The 15,577-nt window shown below is 45.4% G+C and overlaps 1 long non-coding RNA gene across 4 annotated transcripts; it reads right to left on the reverse strand.

The window, feature by feature from the left end:
- Positions 1–3,965: 3,965 nt before the first annotated feature.
- On the reverse strand, positions 3,966–14,626 carry LOC111096047. 4 transcript variants are annotated; one of them, XR_005360191.1, is made up of 6 exons: positions 14,556–14,616; positions 14,070–14,211; positions 9,101–9,268; positions 7,570–7,611; positions 6,655–6,753; positions 3,966–5,582 (listed from the first exon to the last, which is right to left on the reverse strand). It is a non-coding gene; the product is annotated as an uncharacterized LOC111096047 (long non-coding RNA). The 4 variants fall into 4 exon arrangements; XR_005360193.1 differs by having other exon boundaries at positions 14,070–14,171; positions 14,556–14,615; XR_005360190.1 differs by lacking the exon at positions 14,556–14,616 and having other exon boundaries at positions 3,967–5,582; positions 14,070–14,528.
- Between the last annotated feature and the right edge of the window lie 951 nt (positions 14,627–15,577).

Here is a 15,577-nt window from a genome sequence, read left to right on the forward strand (position 1 = left end):
AGCCCTGGTGGTGCAGCGGTTTGGCACCACCTGCAGCCCGAGGTGTGATCCTGGAGACCCGGGATCGAGTCCCATATTGGGCTCCCTGCATGGAGCCTGCTTCTCCCTCTGCCTGTGTCTCTGCCTCCCTCTCTCTGTCACTCATGAATAAATAAATAGAATCTTTAAAAGAAAAAAAAAGAAATCCTCACAACTGGCATTATAAATAACCTTCTAGATTTTATACTAACTGAAATGTATACATGGTCCCAGAGCAAATGAAACTGCATACCCTTTAGATAACATTTCCAGAAGGTTACTTCTATGTGCCAAGCACTGACCTCAGCCATCTTTTATGTTCATTATCTCATACCATCCTCTTATAAAACTACTTGACAGATCAGGAAACCAAGGCCCAGAAAGATAAAGAAATATTCCTAGAGTTTTGAAGCTAACAGTGTGTGGAGTTAGGACTTGAACCCAGATCTGATCTCAAAGACCATGTGCTTCCTCACTCAAGCAGTGGTTCTCAATGATGGTAATTTTACCTCTAACGGGCATTGACATTATCTGGAGACATTTTTACTTGTCATACCTACTGGCATCTAGTGGTTGGGGGCCAAGGATACAGCAAAACATCCTACAATGCAGGGGACAGCCCCCACCGCAAAGAACCCTCTGTGCCCAAGGGCAAATAGGATCAAGGCTGAGAAACCCTACACTGTGCTATCTGAGATTTTCTTTAAGAAATTCTGAATTGCTTACTGCCTCATTCCCAGAATCGTCACTGTTGATGGTCTTATAACTATCACCAAATGGATTATTTTTTGTGAAGTTATTAAAGCCCTACACTGCTATTTAAGGATACCAATTGTTTTTCTTTCATAAATGATTGTGATTAATACTTGAAAAGGCCCTATAGAGGGGCACATAGGTGGCTCAGTCGGTTAAGCATCTGCCTTTGGCTCAGGTCATGATCCCAGAGTCCTAGGATCCAGCCTCACATCCAGGGAGCCTGCTTCTCCCTCTCCTGCACCCCCTGTTTGTGCATTCCCTCTCTCTCCCTCTCTACCAAATACATAAAAATCTTTTAAAAAATAATAAAAAGGACTACAGACTGGACTTGACTGCAGAATAAGGGTCCAATGTGCAAAACTCACTGCAGACATCCCACTAATAAACCCCGGTTTCCCGCCTTAAGAGCATACATATAAGGCATCTTCAGATTTCTTCCTGTATACAGCAGCTGTCCCACGAGACTCAGTTAAATGTGCTCACATGTACGTGTTAGGTAGAGGTAAGCTTTTGACAAGGTTTTGAAGAAAACAACGGCTTACTATCAGATTCCTGTTTTTCTCCTTTGTTCTTTTATAATCATCACCCTACCTGAAGTAAATAGGACAGGGCCTTGGAGGGATGCAGTGTTCTGCTGAAGTTGGGGAGAAGGGGCTGGGGGGTCTCAGAAGAAGGTAGGAGGCTTGAAAATGGGAAAGACACAGTATTCTCTGTTGGCCTCCCAGTGGACACGTTACTCCCTTCCTTTCTAGGTTCTGTGATGGTGATAGGCTTATGGGGAGGTGAGGATGGAAAACGTGTCCAGCCCATGATGACTGAAAGTTGGTTTATTTATGAGTGCCTTCTGTGGTGCAAGTGTGCCCCTTAGGATCAACCAGAGAAAGCTGTATTTTGCCTTTATACCCTCCTTTTGCAGCACTGATAGCTTCCAAACCAAGGAAAATTGACATGTTTATCTGCTGGACTGGAGATTCTTTGTTTTTATTGTTGTTCATTCATCTGATACATTTTAAGTGCCCAGGTACCCTTCCAGGCACAGGACAGGGTCCATTTCCCTGCTTCAAATATAGGTAGGAGCCACCACGTGGAAGAGTCTTGCTGGTGGCAGGAGGGTGGAGGGAGTATGAGCCATGTCTGTGCCTGGACCTTGAGACACTGGGTATGCTGCCTCCTACTTGATCCCTTTCCAACTGGGAGGCATCTGTGAGGACCCAGCTTTGATCCTGCAGATGGCAATGATCCCTGGAAGGAAGCAGAAGCACATGAAAGGAGGAACCTGAACAGCCCACTTGTGAGCAAGAAATTCACTTTGCTGTTCTTTGGCTGCTCTATCATTGGGCCTCTTGGCCGGATAGCCTTTGCTTTGTGTGCCTGATACTGGTCTATGCCCTCGTGGGGCTTACATTCTAACCAGATACTACATACAGAAGGTAGTCAGGGAAGGTCTCTCTGAAGAAGTGATGTTTACAACGAGACCCCCATGCTAAGTAGAGTCAGCCAGGCAAAGACGTGGCGGCTCAGGAAGATGGAAAACTGAATGCAAAGGTAGAAAATAATTTGTGTGTGAGGAATGGAAGAGGAAAATAATGGCGCAGGCGTGTAGTGATTAGGGTAACAATACTGGGTGAGGATGGAGAGTAAGAATAAGGAGTCTGGAGGCAATTCTAAATGTGATACAAAGCCCATGGAGCTTTACACACTGGGAAGACGTGTGTGGGTAAGTGTAGATAGAGAGTGAAAAAGGTACCATTTGGTTGGAGATTGATGATGACTTTGGCTATGATCAGATTGCAGGAGTCAACAACAGAATGAAGAACAGTGGAGATCTAGGTGTAGTGGTACAGTGAGCAATGGTGCTGGTGTGGGCCAGCATGTCGGCAGTGGGGATGGAGGAAGGGCTGGACTCAGGATGCGTTTAAGAGATAAAATCAGCAGGTCTGGCTGACAGATTGGATGTGGAGGATGAAGGAGAGTTCTTATCCTAAGCAGGCAAGCAGTGGTACCATCTACTGAATGAGGCAAGACTTGTAAGGAAGGTTTTGGGGGGAGGACATCCAGAGGCCTGTTGTAAAAGTGCCAAGTTTGAGGTGGAGGTTGCATGGAAAAATTTGGGGTTCAGGGGAGATAATTTAGGGAGTCTTCAGCAAATAAATGACTATAAAGTCATGGGCCTATAGGTAACTGGGTGGCTCAGTCAGTTAAGTACCTAACTCTTGCTTTTGGCTCAGGTCATGATCTCAGGGTGGTAGGATCAAGCCCCACATTGGGCTCTGTGCTGGGCGTGGAGCCTGCTTAAGATTCTCTCTCTCTCTCTCCACCTGCCTCTCTTGAAAAGAAATAAATTTTAAAAATAAAGTAATGGACCTATATTTGTCCTTTTAGCGAATGGAAACAGAGAAAGAAGAAAAGGAGTTCAGGAAAAAGAAGCATCGGCTGAGCACACATTTAGCATTTCTCTACTAATGCCTGGGATAAACAACCCATCAGACTTCTAGGGGAAGGAAGAAGACCACTGGACCACTGTTGGAAATTCTAATTAGCATCATGGGAATCTCTTTCAGCAGGATGGTGGGGCTGGCCTGTGGCTCATAGGAGCTGGTGGTTAAATTTTCAGGAATCTCACAAGCCAGTTGTCAACTCTGGCCATTGTTGTGAGAGTGACAGTGGAATCATTTATACTATAGAAATCAGTAAATGCTCCAAACTGAGGCTTCTTTTGGTAAATTTTTTTTTGGTAAAATTGAAAGCCAGCTTATGAGCACAGCACTGACCCCTGCCTGCTTTAGGAGGACATAGGACTCACCCTCATCAGAGGGGTGAAGTGGGATCTCCAGATGCCACCTGCACTCACGTATAGGACCTCATTCCTCCAGGAGCTGGCCCACAGGGCCCATAATTTACAGCACACAGTGGCACAGTCCCATGAACCAGGAACTCTAGTAACATTCTAAACTTGAACCAGCATTGGTCCTTTGCCATCACAAGACAGATGGTTACTAGTAGCAGGTCTTAAGCAGCCCTGGGAAAGAAGTCAAAGGTAAGGCTTGGAATTTGAATATTCAGCTTTGGGTAGAATGAGTCCTCAGAAAGGTGAGACCATCTTGTTTCTACTCAACAGTAGCTGCAAAAGAGCAGGGGGACTTGGGAAATTTCTTCCTTCTGGGGCACTGGTGTAGACATCAAGGTGGGGACATGGCGAGGGGCAAGAAGGCAGAGGGATCTCCATCTCTGGGATGTATGGGCCATCTCTCTAACCTCACCCCAAGTCGCTGGACACACAGCACCTCCTTTCCTTTTGGAAAAACAGCGAGTTTGTTCTTTGTAACCCTCTTCCTTCTTTTCCCCTACTCTATGTTGGTATTGTCACTACCACGCCTATTTCATTGACTCCAAGGTGCGTTTTCACGAAGGTGCAAATGGGTTGATTAGTTTATTCAGGAGTATTGACATGCTCCGGTGCAGTGGAGCATACAGCCAATCTCCCTGCACGCTCGAGTGGGCCGTGGTTACCTCGACTGCCTCCCAACAGGAATCGAGTGCTGGTTTGCACTGGTGTTTGGGGCTTGAGAGATGTGTCATGCCAGCCTCACTCTAATTATGATTTTCAGAAGATGTAGCTGTCTGGATATAACGGGGCCATGAAAAGTGCACAGAAGCCAGGGGGAGGGGTGGACAGCAGAGAGCACGTCCACGGGAGAGTGAGCTTGGGAGGCAACAAAACACAGTCCTTGTATTATCTGCTGTGCACAGCTGGGATGCATCACACACACACACACACCCCTCATGAGCCTTCCTGAATGAGGCTTGCATTTAGAAACGGATTCACTAAATCTGAGAACGTTGAGTCTGTGAGGAATCACAAAAGTCATCAAATCCAAAGCTTCATTTTTTTTTCAAATGAGGAAACAAAGGCCCAGAGAGGTGAAACGCTTTCTGGGAGGCCACATAGCTAATCAGAGTAGAGGTGAGTCCCTGCCTTCCTGAACTCCAATTCTGGAGCCCCTTTCCCCATAAGCAAGCTGCCCTAAGTAAAGTTCTAAAACCTTGACTCTAACGCATGCATGTGTGCGTGTGTGATGTGTGATGTGTGAGTGTGCGTGCGCGTGTGCTTAAGCTTGCTTTATGTGGAGAGCTGTGGGTATGTGACGCGCGTTTGCAGGGATATTCTCTCCTTGCTTCATGTTTTCACAACTCCCACAAGACAGGAATTAAAAGGAAGGAATAGCTGACCTGTTCCCTCAGGCAAGTAGATCTGTGGAAAAACAAAGAGTCAGTAGCTTGGTCTCCAAGGGGTCAGTCTGAATTCCTTCTCTCAGAAGCATCAAGGGCTACTTTTTCATCTCAACCATGTTACAATCTTGCATAATCTATAATAATGGGATGCTGAGTGCATTTTAGCAAATGCAAGATGGAAAAGGACTCTCTGAGCTCCCACAGAACATCGGCTCTGCGAAACCCATAAGGAGGTGCGGTGAAAAGTTCACCAAGAGAGAAAACAGCCGCCTATGTCCAGGTGAGGGGGACGGTTCTTTGCAATCGGTGCCTCGTGGTCATTTGCGTTGCTGTTGTTCTTAAAAAAGAGATGGCACCGTGGAGTCGGAGGCTCACCTTTCGCTCTCGCGTTTAATTGCTGCAAAAGCCATTTATTACCTCGTGTTCTTCCCCGGAGGAAACATTATCCTCTCCAGCAACCAGGCCTGGCTATGTCTGGCTCATCTAACTACCCTCAGAAATGATCCCATCACCTCTGCGTAATCCTGGGTCTGCTCTATTGCCACGTCTGGCCATCTCCAGTTCAAGGAAGGCCCCTGCGAAAGGAAGAAGGGCAAGAGCTGGGGTTTTCTTTCCTTCTTTGAATTTTGCATAAAACTCCCTCCCAGCCTACATAATGAGAAAACATCAATCATCCCTGTTTCCCCAGGAATGTTGGAGGCCATCCTGTGCCTCTTCACTGTCCTGCTCATCTGTACACAGGCAGGGCTTGTGAAATTGCTTTCTCTCAGAAAAATATGTTCGTTTCCACCTTCCTTGAATGGCTCTCACAAATGAAAGTGCTTTGTCATTTTTAATGCCTACTGTTCCCTTTTTCTGGCTGCCTCCAGTCACAATCCAGCCAATAACACCCACAGGTATTTGATTTAAAAAAAAACACCCCAAAACCCAGAGGATGGTTGGAATCTCCCAGTGCCCCCCTGGTAAGGCTTCCTTGAGTTTTACGACGACGTAAAAAGGACTGCAAGGAGAGGTTCTTTCCATTTCCTTGGCATCGCCTTGGGCCTTGGGCAGCATTTGGATAGACACATAGACAGTGGCGCAGATGAGCTCTAGGTAACAGATGCCCACCTTAAAATGGAGGTAATAGACTGCCTGATTTCCCTTGCTGACCAGCTCTGAGCATCAACAGAATTAATAGAAGTGGACTCGCTTTGTAAACGGGAAAGTGCACTAAAGATGCAAGTTATTATTATTATTTCTAAAATGTCTCCAGTCTACAATCTGTCATAGACACCTATCATTCTACTTAGATAATTGGGTAATTGTTCCACATGCCAGAGGGAACAAAAGTCTCTCTTTGAAATGTTTGTACATCTCTGTGGAGGCTTAGGTATATAGAACCCTGTAATAACAAGGTTTCGACTCCATGGAGATCTGTAGATGCCGAAGGACTAACGATACCCTCCTCTGAAAAACAAAAGCATCAAGCTTTTAATAGACAAGTTAGTAAGATAGCCTGATCCCAGCGTTATAAAAGAGTCACCCTCTAGAAAAGGGACATGGGTTCACCATTCTAGGATCCAAGGTAGCCTTGCATGATAGATTTGTTTCCCAAAAGTCATTTGAAAACAGAATCACCACAAAATGTAATCATTTCCCACATACCTTCATCGAGTCCAGACGAAGTTTATCTTCATTTTTTGTCAATCTCTATTAAGGAGCATCTGAATTTTAACCCTATCTGCCTTATCTTGATCACACCATCTGTTCCAACAATTAAAGATCTGTAAGTAAACATTTAATCGTACCAAAACTATCTGATTATTCAAAGGGACCCCTTGTTACTTGATGTAAACCTGGATGTCTTTACAATGAGCAATAACCTACTTCTCAATTTTTTGCAGTGAAGAACGCCCTTCTGTCACTGTCACTGCCCACAACCAATCCTTCCTGGACCAGGACTTTGTAAAATATGTAAAAAAGGAATTACTAGGAACATAACATGGTGCTTGAATGTTGCAGCAATGGGAGATTACTATGAAAGTTTCTAAATTCTTGCTCTAAATCTCTGTGCTAAATTTGTGGAGGACGTCTAACAAATGGTTCACAAACCAGGACTGGCCTATGGACCATCCTTCGGTAGCACTGATGTAAAGGCAATAAACTGTTGTGCTATCTTACTTTCAATTCCTCAAATCCCAACCATGCAACTTCTCACTTCTTCTAAGACTTGTAAATCTGATGTTTTACTAAAAGTTGTCTTCGAGCAGGAAGAGGTCTTTATTTTTCTTAAAGATTTTGTTTATTTATTCATGACAGACACGGAGAGAGAGAGGCAGAGACACAGTCAGAAGGAGAAGCAGGCTCCGTGCAGGGAGAGCCTGACGCGGGACTCGATCCCGGGTCTCCAGGATCACCCCAGGCTGAAGGCAGCACTAAACCACTGGGCCACTGGGGCTGCCCAGGAAGAGGTCTTTATATAAAGCCTCCACGCTACATGATCAATTGACAACTATGATGGAGAATTAACACCAATATGAGTTACACAAGGGACTATCCAAGAATAAGTTAGGAAGTTACCTTAAGTCATGATGGAGGGAGGGGAAGGTTTAGGGCTGGCTGCTGTATAAAAAGAAAGTAAAAGAAAAAAATTAAAGAAACGTGATCTTAAATCTGTATTCCATGTACTAGTAGATTAAGAGGCTAAAAAACAGATAAAACCACGCTGGACCAAAGAACCAGAAGTATGCGAAGGCTGTGGGACAAAGAGTATGCCTGAGTATGCCTACGCAGGCACATGTGTGTGTGTATGTGTGCGCATGTGTGCATGGGTGTGCACGTTGATGCATACAGTCCATTTGGTGGGCAGGCTGGTTGGAGCTGAATAAGGAAGGCAGGAAAAAGGTTGAGGGAGCATTTTCAGAAAAGGGGTCCAATTTATATCCGTTGCTGTAATTGGTTTGTTTGTGTAGAGTGGAAAGTAGGGGGCAGTGGGGGGACGTGATGGAGTGAAACACTGAGGGCTGTGATTCCCCTGCCTGATGAATTGGAGAGAAATTGTTAGTAACCAAGACTGGTCCCGCAGGGGTTCATTAAGTGACTGGCCCTCCACAATATCCTGTCATTTCCAACCTGGATGCATCAACATTAGCCAGCTTTGCGGTATGCAATTGTGTGTCTGCACGGGTGTGCGAAGGCACAGGAGCGTCTGCTGGCTGCATGTGTGTGTCTGTGTGTGTGTGCATGCGCGTGCGCCTTTTCTTAGAGATACAGTTAAGTTTTCCGTGGGAATTAGAATCACGAGGGTCACATGCAATTAAAAAAAGCAAAAAGCAAAAGGTGCTTTCTTACGGGAAACACAAATTTGCTTTGACACTTTAAAAAGTACCGTGGAGTCGGACAATAGGGAAACCAAGAAAGGATCTGAACCGGGTGGGCGGGGGTGCCGGGGAGCTGAAAGGAAGCCAGGGGTGAACACATCCAAATGGTAACTTCTTAAACCGCCTGTGAAAGGGAGAGCCCTCAGCATTTATCTCCAGATTGTGAGGCCTGTCAGCCCCTGGGAAGGGGGGCCCAGAAACCAGAGTTACAGTGGAGAGTGAGGAAGAGATGAAGGGTCAATGAGCCAGATGAACAAACTGCCCAAAATGTCCCAGTGCAGGTGGCATGCGGAGTCACTGCTGCTTTGGCTTTCGATGTCAGTACATTTCTTTCCAGGCAACGGTGGAAGAAAAACTCCTATAAGGAGTTTTAAGGGAGCAGGAGTCCCCCCTGGGAACCCCACAATGGAGATCTTAGAAGAGCACTAGAAAAAAAAAAAAAAAGCAAAAGCAAAACTACAAATGCTTCCTCTGTCAAGGGGAACTTTCAGGGTTTGGTGTCAGAAGCACTCTACCCCCATGGGGAGGAGCCGAGGAGCCAGTGTCACGGGTGTCAAGGGCTGGGGAGAAGCTAACAGCATCCCTCCAACCACCCCATTCCCCAGCTCTCTCTGAGCTTCCGTGGACAGAGCCAGCCTTCAGTACCTGGACAGAGAGGCCTCCACCAGGCACAAAAGAAGGCCTGACTTCAACCTACAGCCTGTGCTTTGCAATGGTTTCGTGGAACTCACCATGAAGTGCAAGACCTGCAAGTTCCAAAGGTAGCTGTCCTTGGCTTCTTTCCCTACTTCCTAAACCATGTGTTTACCACTTCGGCAGGGGAGGAAAGACTCTTGGGATGTCCTACGATGAGTCTTGGCTCATTCTTAGTGCTGCAGGTCTGATTCGTCTGTTGTTAGCTAATCCGAAGTAGAAGGGGACACACAATGACTATTAAATCATATAACCTAAGTGTTCACAAATTATAGGGCTGGTGATACGTATTGCTGTTGGCGTAAGTACTTCACACTTGACATGTATTAGTTCATTGTCCACTCATGCTAACTACGTAAGAGAGTAAGGTAGGTCCTATAATTACCATTTCCCCCCAACTTTATTGAGATACAACTGACATATAAGGTTGTGTAAGTTTAAGGTATTGGATGTGTTGATTTGATACATTTATATGTCGTAAAATGATTATCACCCTATCAACTCCATCCTGTCACATAATTTCTATTTCTTTTGTGTGGTGAGAAGACTTAAGATCTACTCTCTCAAGCAACTATTACCCTCAGTTTACACGAAAGGAAACAAGGTTTCTGAGTCTAGGAATGTCCCACTGGAAGGATCTGAGCCCACAGCTATGCTCTAGTTGCTTGCTCTACTCTCTCTCCAAATCCTAACTGTTGCCATTTCCTGAGTGTCTCCCAGGTGCATGGCCATCCTCAGCAAATTACATACATTATCTAATTATCTCACTTGGTCTTCAGAGCCACAAATCAAGGTAAGCAGACACTGCCCAACCTCTAAGCACTTATAAGCTGGCTGCTCCCACAGAGTCACATCATCCTCAGACCATTGGAAATGGTCCACAGTGGCAACGAAATCACTTCTGGTCATAAATGTGGTCATTACAGGAGGCAGTGATGGGATCTGGGGCTCTAACACCTAAAGGGTGAGAGGAGGCTCTAGGTAAGGCAGGAAGGAAACGTCTGACTCCCCTCATACCTCCCAGGCCTGCTGCTGTTCTCAGCACCAGTCACCACACAGGAAATAAGGAACGACTTCTAGAATCATGTTCATTTTGCATTAACAGAAGGCAAATGGAGCTTTCCTGATGTTTTTTAACTTTAGAAGCCTGGATTTAAAATGAATGTCGATATTTTGGTTCAAATACTCTATTTTTTTTCTATGTCTACCAAGAAGGGCAAGGCTTAGCTGTATTCCTTTATATAATCCTGGATGACTTTTTTTTTTTTTTTAAATAAAGCAACATGGAAAAAAAAAGGACCAGGGTGCTTTTCAAACAGAACCCAGTTTTAATGAGGGGATTTTGGAGTTGTTTAGATAGCATGCCTCTTTATCTGTATAACGCAAAGAACCTCTCCAGGTATTTTCAGCGGATTGATCTCATCAAGCAGCAGATTTATTAAAAAGAAATACACATAGAAGGAAACAGGCCACTGTAATTATACATTAGGTTTTTTTTTTAATAAAAATGGACTCTGAGTTTTTTAGTCATTGAAATGGGCCCTGCACATCATGTATGTGATGTAATGACAGCTTCAGACTGGGGATGCTTTTGATGCATTATTAACCATAAAAAAGACATTAAATACCAGACTTGAATGCCATGGGGATGCATATTTCACTAGGAATTATTTTTCAATGTATGCTTAAAGTTTATTTTGGTAAACAGATGACTGGGGGCTGTCAGAGCCGGGGTGAGATTTATGTTCATTTGGAATCTTCTTGAAAGGAGAGGAAATGACTGGGACCTGTTGGACAAGGACAGCAAAATGTAAATCTTTTCTTGGCTCCAGGGGAGGCTGTAAAGTGCCATACAAACAATTCCTCCCAGGAATGTGGTTTCCAAGAGTCATCCAGGGTGGATGCCTGCAGGGGTGCAAGCTAGAGGCGGCGGGGGGCAGAGGGGGGCACGTACAGCGCCTGATCTCGAGGAGGAGGCAGCCAAGCAGAAACATCTGGATTGGGAAGCTGGCCTCAGGGTGCTCTGTCGGATGCCTTGGTGTAAAGCAACAGTGAACAGCGCCCTGAATAATCCTTCTGTCTCGGAGTCAACCCCGTCCAGGCACCAAGAGCCCTTTCTTTCTGTTCTGATAATAGTGATTGTGGTTGGGGATCTACAACTTACTGATTTGGGGGAAATAATAGAGGCATCACTGTATCCATCTACAAAACCCTGCCTCGGGGTCTCTGCAGCCAGAGGAGCCAGCACAGGATTACAGTTAAGGCAGGACCAGCTGGGACCTTGCTAGACCTAGACAATCTCACATGACCCCAGGTAATAGCATCTACCGTTAGGGATTTTTCCTGCCTTTTTACTATTTGATATTTTAGAAGTCTCATCCTAAAGACATACCCATTTTGGCAGATACCAGTAGCTTAAGGTAGCTGTTCCAAGTTCATGCATTCACGTGGACTGCAATAAATTCTGCTGAACACTTGTTACCTAGACATTAACTACAGTTCCAGAGCCAAATGGGCACATCTAGACCATATGCATCTGTAACATATTTCACGGCTCACATCCTCCCTGTGCCCGAAAAACCGAGTGCCCAGAAGATGCTAGTACAACCCTGGAGCTCTAGGATGGTCTTTTCCTCGGGTCAATGATCTACGATTTGCACCAACAGGACATGAGTGGCATAAAGAAAATGTGCAAAATAAGAGAGAATGACTTGGGAGTGTACTTTCTTCTTGCAGTCTTATCTTCTTGAAATTTTGTCGAAATTAGTTTATATTGTCTGAACTATGACCTTCCAGTTCCCGAAGAAGGCACTGCATCAGCCCATGCATTTGTGTTATAGCTTCTTAACTGTGCCAGGCTTTTGGTGATGCCTCCTCCAAGAGGTCCTGATTTTAAGTGGTCTTGAACAGAAGGTGCTTCCATCCTGCAGGGGATATCTAGCAAAATTTGAGACATTCTGGGTTGTCACAATTGGGGGATGCTACAGGCATCTAGTGGTTACAGGCCAGAGAGGCTGCTAGACATCCAACGATGCACACCAATGCTGTCCCTCTGCCATGAAAATGTTCTAGCCCAAAACATCAGTTGTGCTGAGGTTAGAACTGTGTCCCAAAGGGACAGCAAAAGGTAGGTCCTATGCTTGTGGACTAGAAGCATCTGGGATTACAGGTTAGTACCATCCAAGGTTGATTTCATTTCAAAATAAGGGTGGGCCAAATGCTGACTTTCCACTGAGGGGTAATTCAAGCTTTGTGGCCCATTTCAAATGGTCAGGGCCGTAATGACGTCATCCATGCTAGGAGGCCCTCAGGCCGGGGCAGAGGACACCTCGGTGGTCCTATCACAATCCTTATATACTCCTTCTAAGGTTGATGAAATGGAGGCACAGCCCAGTTCAAGGACTTGCCAGAGGCCACCGCCTGAAGGAGTGGCAGGTCGGAAAGAGACCACCTTTAGTGTGCCATCCCCTAGTCTGGTTTTAGAACCAGGAGACGATGCCGAACACACACACCTCGCCCTCCTTTCCTCTCCTGTATATAGAGATATAGCAAAATGCAGGTTAAGTTGCCTTTAATCTTTAATTCATACACAAGGACGTGCTGCACAGAGTGAAATAAAGAGTAAACTCCAGAGGCAGCAAGTTCTGTAGGTTTGGCCAGATCTTCCTTTTCAAAGACAGACAGCCTGGGGAATCGTACGGATGGCCTTCCATTGCCCTCTTAGATTCTTTTTATGGCAAAATGCTCACTTTTATCAATTCCTACCCCAACCTCTGATTCCCACAGGCGGGGGGAAAGCAAACAGTCATTGAGGGAAGTGCACCCACTCTTTCCTCTGATGGAAACAAGAGACTCGGGCCCCTGGGGAGGCAGCCAAGGATAGGAGTGGGAAGGTGTTTGCGGGGGGTGGGGGGGTATCATGGTGCAGGGGGCAGGGTGGGGGGAGAAGCTCTAGTTGCAGAAGCCTGTGGAGCTGCTTCATCCATTTGGGTGGAAGGATTTGGCCCAGGACCTAAAAGGATGGTTGCTCATGCCAAGGCCCCGGAAGGCATTTCTGCATTAAGTAATATCAGAACAGACACAGAGGAAGGAGAAGCCTTCTGTTGTTATCCACCATCAAAATACATGTGTAGAAACAGCAATCTGGGAGCAGAATTCACGAGAGAGAGTGAACTCAGGGGGAAGAACAGGACAAGGCTGAGTCCCTGACAGGGTCTTGAGGTCTAAAGCCAATGGGGTGACAGAAAAAGGGATTTGAATGCCAACAACACTAACCAGCAGCAGATGCAGCTGCTACTGGTTCTTCATTGACACATCTGCCCTTCCTTTTCATCCCCAGTACAGTCTGGCCAAGAAATAAAGGCAAGTCAGAATCCTAACAGCTGGAAGGGCTGTGGTTCAATATGTGGTGTCTGGGAGCCTCTGGGCTGGGAATACTTGCTCCTTTGGGAATGAGGGAGCACAAGCAGAGCAGAGCTTTGGAAATCTGGTTTCCAACTGACCTTGGGGCCCTTTACACTTGAAGTAGGGCAGCAGTAGCCTTGACAGTCCCACTGGGTAGACCAGAGGGCCAGGCCTTTGGCCAAGATGCTGCCATGTGTCAGTGTCTGAAGAAACAGCTCAGCCTCTGCTCAGAAGGGAGACAGGTACGGCCTTATATGGGGCTCATGTGCTATCCTAACTGCCCCCTGGGAGAGGATGACAAGCTGCATGCAATTGCAGCCAAGACAACCAGAGCTGTCCTCATCTGCCAGACTGGATCACACTTTGTGGACATGAGCTCTAGGGATTCCCAAAAAAGCTTGGCTCTCTCCCCATTCATTTCAACATGGCTTTGTGCAAGAGATTTTTGCTGTTCCTTTACATGGTTTTTCCCTGCTTTCAGTACACAGATCCATTCATTTGGTCAAAGCCAGCTTTGGTGACATGAAAGCATTAACTCATCTCCCGGATGAATATTTCACGCAAAACGAGTACTTTCTTTGCAAAAAAGCAACTTCTTAGTACCTTTTGTTTATAGTGTCAAGACAGGCAGCACAGACAGCAAGACAGAAGAACATGCTCGGTCTTTTCAAAGCTTCCCGTTCCCTGGAGAACCCAATGAAGTATCTGAGCATAAAGAAGACAGACTATGGCTGAATCATCAACCCTGAAAATGCCCAGAGACAAGAAAAAAGAAGTTGGTTTTGGTCTGGAGACAACTCTATCCTGGATCAAGCGGTAAGAAATCTTGACTCATGGAATCTCTCTTATTTTATGGTTGCACCCAGGGCACAGTTGAATGCTGATCTGTCTCCTACTCCCCAACCAGTGTGATCTTAAGGGTGCATGGAGGAAAAACCAAGCAGGAGAGGCCATACTCTCTGTTGATGCTAATGATATCATTAATACGAATGATCCCAACAGTCACCATCAGCCGCCGACAAAATGGTATGCTATGCTTAAGCACACAATTACTTATCTTACTCTCATAACAACCCACGGGACAGGTACCTTTTTGGTGACGTGGACATTAAGGCACAGAGAGTGTGAGTACCTTGCCCATATGCTCACACTGGCAGCTCTAGAACTAGAATCTAGAATCTCAACTCAGGCAAGATGCTATGCTTTTGACTTCCAGTTGCCCCCCCACAGAGCATAGAGCGCTGCCATGTGAGATGGATATGGCTGTTCTCTTAGACCATGCTGTCACGGTTTTCAAAACATATCTTTGATGACCACCACACAAGGACTTTCATGCTGGGGGACACTATCAAAGGGTGAACAGAGCATAGCCAGAAACCTTATAGGCCCCTAGACACTGGGCGACTGACCCTAGTAGCTACTATAAAAAGACATGTGGTACTCTCTGGAGAATGGGAATGGCCACGTGCTGGGGATGACTTCACAAATGCTGATGTGAGTTTCTGCCCAAAGTCTTCTAATCCTTTTTTGAGAATTTCCTCAGTTTTCTGAACTATTGTACCCTGGGTGTCAGAAGTGTTAGCAATTAAATGTAATTGAGATTGGTGTATTATTGTTAAAATTTTATCAGAAATTGGCAATTGCTCCTTGAAATATGTATATCAACAATTCCCTGAAGTATGATTTTCAAGTGTGTTGTTGAACAGAAATCTTTTTCTGAGGGAAAACATCTCTGAAATTTTAATGTCCATCTAATGGGAATATATGGTTCTACCTACACCATTCTATTTGTAATTCTTTTTTTTCCCCCTCCCAGGAGCACATTAAGTGAAATACGACTCCATACAGCAAAAATTTCATGGGTGGGGTCCAAAAATCTGTGTATGTGTGTATATGTCTGCTTTATATAATGTTTACATTTAAAAAAAATTAACTATCAACATATAAAATCCAGGGGATAGTACTAAAAAGTCAGATTCATAGCTTCTTTTGAAAAAGTTGAATATTTTGGGCCCTGGGTGAACACCTGGCTGAAGCGAAGCAGAACCTGCTGCCTTTAGACGGAGCATGTGTTTGGCTAGTTGTCAGAGTCCTCAGCATCTTTAACTCCT

This window comes from Canis lupus, chromosome 5 (assembly GCF_011100685.1).
Source record: "Canis lupus familiaris isolate Mischka breed German Shepherd chromosome 5, alternate assembly UU_Cfam_GSD_1.0, whole genome shotgun sequence".
Taxonomy (NCBI): Eukaryota; Metazoa; Chordata; class Mammalia; order Carnivora; family Canidae; genus Canis; species Canis lupus.